The 3655-nt window shown below is 48.1% G+C and overlaps 1 pseudogene; it reads left to right on the plus strand.

Annotated features, from left to right (window-relative positions):
- The first annotated feature begins 204 nt into the window (after positions 1–204).
- Positions 205–3655, plus strand: LOC147948441 (uncharacterized; annotated as a pseudogene).

Here is a 3655-nt window from a genome sequence, read left to right on the forward strand (position 1 = left end):
TGCCCATAAGATCTTGCATCGTGTAAGACCTGAGAGGAGGACTCTCACCCTGTTCCAATCCACCTTCTCATTCACACTGTTTGTCTGCTCTGTTTTTGCCTTTCCAAAACAGAGTACTTCCCTTCGTCTCTTCTTTTTCCCGTTCCACCACGTCCGCTCCGCATCATTTGGTATCAGATTCACCTCGGTCTTGCGTGTATCTCGATGGCTCCACCGCCAAAACCCCAACCTGCTGAAACAGATGACAAACCTGTGATCTTTGTTGATCCGACAGATCTCGCCTCTGTGCAGAAAAACATGGCCACGATGCACCTCAATATGCAACGTGCGTTTCACAAGTATCTCCAAGAGCTGGGAACGACGATTGTTCAGGCAATCAGGGGTACTTACACGAATCCGGTCAATCGCCCCATCCCACAAAACCAGCTTGTTCACATTCCTGCTGTGCAGAATCCACATGGTCAAGTCCTGCGTGATGACCGTGTCCTCGACGACAACCCTCGCCCCAGACACAACGATACCCGCTGGGAGACATGATTCAAGATCGAACTACCTGAGTTCCATGGAGGCATCAGAGGAGATTCTCTCCTCGATTGGATCGTGATGGTGGAAGAAATTCTAGACTTTAAAAACGTACCGGATGATCGCGGTGTTCCGCTGATCGCCACACGTTTCCATAGCCATGCCGCTTCTTGGTGTCAACAATTGAAAACAGCACGGTCCTGCAGTGGCAAAGATCCGATTGACTCATGGGAGAAGTTGAAGCGTAAACTGAAGGCCACTTTTCTACCCCACAACTACGATCGCACTGTTTTCACGCGACTGCAAAAATCTAAAACAAGGGTCTCGTACAATGGATGATTATGCTGAGGAGTTTTATCTTCTCTTAACGCGCACGGAGATTCATGACAGTGACATTCAACGAGTATCTCGCTTCATTGGAGGTCTTCGTCCTCAACTTCAAAATGCGCTATCTCAGTTCGACCCAGCGACAGTCTCAGAGGCTCATCGTCGCGCCGCTTCCTTTGAGCAACAGCTTAAGTCAACCACGTGGAACTCATTGTATCGGTCTCGCTCAACGGAGACTAGTTCGTTGCCAAGTGGCTCTGCTCAGTCAGACGAAACGGTGCAGCCCAATGATCAATTGAGCAAACCAAACGACGATCCTGTCGTGCGTCGTTCGGTTAGGAATGCGCTGTGTTGTTACACCTGTGGTGAGCCTGGACATCGCTAGACCGCCTGTCCCAGCTAACTTAAGGGTGGTCTCCTTGCTGACACAGAATTATTGGACGACGAAGATGATGATTGTGATCCTCCTGTTGATGATCACTCGCACCTCAAAGACGTCAAACCCACTTCCGGTGACCAAAGAAAGATGTTAGTTGCACGTCACGTATGTCTCACGCCTCAACAGCGCGAGTCCCATTGGTTGAGAACCAATATTTTCCGTTCTACATGTATCATTCGCGGCTGGATCTGTACCTTTCTTATTGACTTCGGATGTTGCCAGAATCTTATTGTTGAATCCGCAGTCAGGAAGTTAGGGTTACCCGTGGAGGTTCATCCCACACCCTACACTTTATCTTGGATGCAAGACGGTGTTGCGGTCCGTGTCAGTCACCGTTCCTTTGTTCCATTTTCTATTGGTCCTTTCTACAAGGATCGTTGTTACTTTGATATTGCCAAAATGGATGTAAGCCATCTGGTTCTTGGACGGCCTTGGGAGTATGATCGAAAGATCATCCATGATGGTGCTAAGACCACATACGAGTTCATCTGGGAAACACACAAGATAGTCCTGTTTCCTTCTCGTGAACCGTCGTTGTCTCCGGCACCTCCCTCAACGACTACTGCCTTGCCGTCCCCATCGTCGGCTCCTCCTACCCGTGATGTGTCCTTACTTTGCTCTCACGCTCGGTTTGAAACTGAACTGCGTGAAGAAGGTGTTGCTTTTTCTCTTTTGCTGTCACCCTCTCCCGAGACACCCGTTGTTGTTAATGTTCCACCGATCTTGGGTTCTGTTCTCGCCGACTTTGTGGATATCTTTCCATCGGAGCTACCAACCGGTTTACCGCCTCTGCATGACATCCAACACCGGATCGACTTAGTTCCTGGTGCAACACTTCCCAATTGACCGCATTACCGCATGAGTCCTACGGAGCATGAAGAACTGAGACGACAAGTGGAGGACCTACTCCGCAAATGCCACATCAGGGAGAGTTTGAGTCCTTGTGCGGTTCCTGCTTTGCTAATCCCCAAGAAGGATGGTACTTGGAGAATGTCTGTTGACAGTCGAGCGATCAACAAGATCATGGTCCGCTATCGTTTTCCTATCCCTTGGTTGGATAATCTCTTGGATCAAATAGGGAAAGCTTCGATCTTCACTAAAATTGATCTTAAAAGTGGGTATCACCAGATTCGTATTCAGCCTGGCGATGAGTGGAAGACTGCGTTTAAAACTCGCGAAGGTCTTTATGAGTGGCTAGTAATGCTTTTTGACCTATCCAATTCGCCTAGTACGTTCATGCGCATTATGAACCAAGCTCTCCGTCCGTTTATTTGCCGTTTTGTGGTGGTATATTTTGATGATATCCTCATCTTTAGTTCATCTATGGGAGAGCATGCACAACATTTACTTGAGGTTCTTCGTGTCTTGCGTCGCGAGAAGCTGTTTGGTGCGAAGCACAAGTGTGAGTTTGGAGCACAAGAGGTGTTATTTCTCGGCTACGTGATTTCTGGCCAAGGGTTGTCTATTGATAAGTCCAAGATTGAAGCTGTTCGTTCCTGCCCAATTCCTCGTACGGTGTCCGATGTTCGCAGCTTTCACGGGTTGGCCTCTTTTTATAGGCGTTTTGTTCCTAATTTCAGTTCCGTCATGGCACCTATCACGAGCCTTATGAAGCATTCCAAGTTCGAGTGGACTACGGAGGCTGCTACCGCATTCGCATTAATCAAAGACAAGCTGACTACCGCCCCTATCCTTGTGTTGCCGGATTTTTCTGTTACTTTTGAATTACATTGCGATGCTTCAAAAGTCGGTATTGGTGCGGTTTTAAGTCAACAGGTGCGTCCCGTTGCCTATTTTACTGAGAAACTCGCAGGAGCCCGTTCACGTTACAGTACGTATGACATGGAATTTTATGCTATCGTTCAGGCCATCAAGCATTGGCGGCATTACTTAGTGCATCGCGATTTTATTCTCTTTACAGACCATGACGCATTGCGACACTTGGATAGCCAAGCTAAAGTATCTTCCCGTCATGCCTCGTGGATTGCCTTCTTGCAGCAATTTACCTTCTCTATTCGTCACCAGTCAGGAGCAACAAACCGTGTTGCGGACGCTTTAAGTCGTCGGCATGTTCTGCTTGGCACCATGTATACGGTTGCTCCGGGCTTTGCCGCATTTGCTAATATGTATCAGTCTGACCCCTTATTTGGAAATATTTTTTTGGAGGCTGAAAACGGCACCTCCGCTGAGTTTGTTGTTCACGAGGGTTATCTTTTCAAGGGGCTATGCTTGTGTGTGCCGGAGTGTAGCTTGCGGTTACAAATTCTCCAGGAGCTTCACAATGAAGGTCATGTGGGCAGAGATCGTACTCTTCATCTTGTGTCCTCTTCCTATTATTCTCCTTCGCGATGTCGAACGTTTCGTTGA

The sequence above is a fragment of the Camelina sativa genome, chromosome 2 (genome assembly GCF_030686135.1).
Source record: "Camelina sativa cultivar CO46 ecotype springtype chromosome 2, ASM3068613v1".
In the NCBI taxonomy this organism is placed as follows: domain Eukaryota; kingdom Viridiplantae; phylum Streptophyta; class Magnoliopsida; order Brassicales; family Brassicaceae; genus Camelina; species Camelina sativa.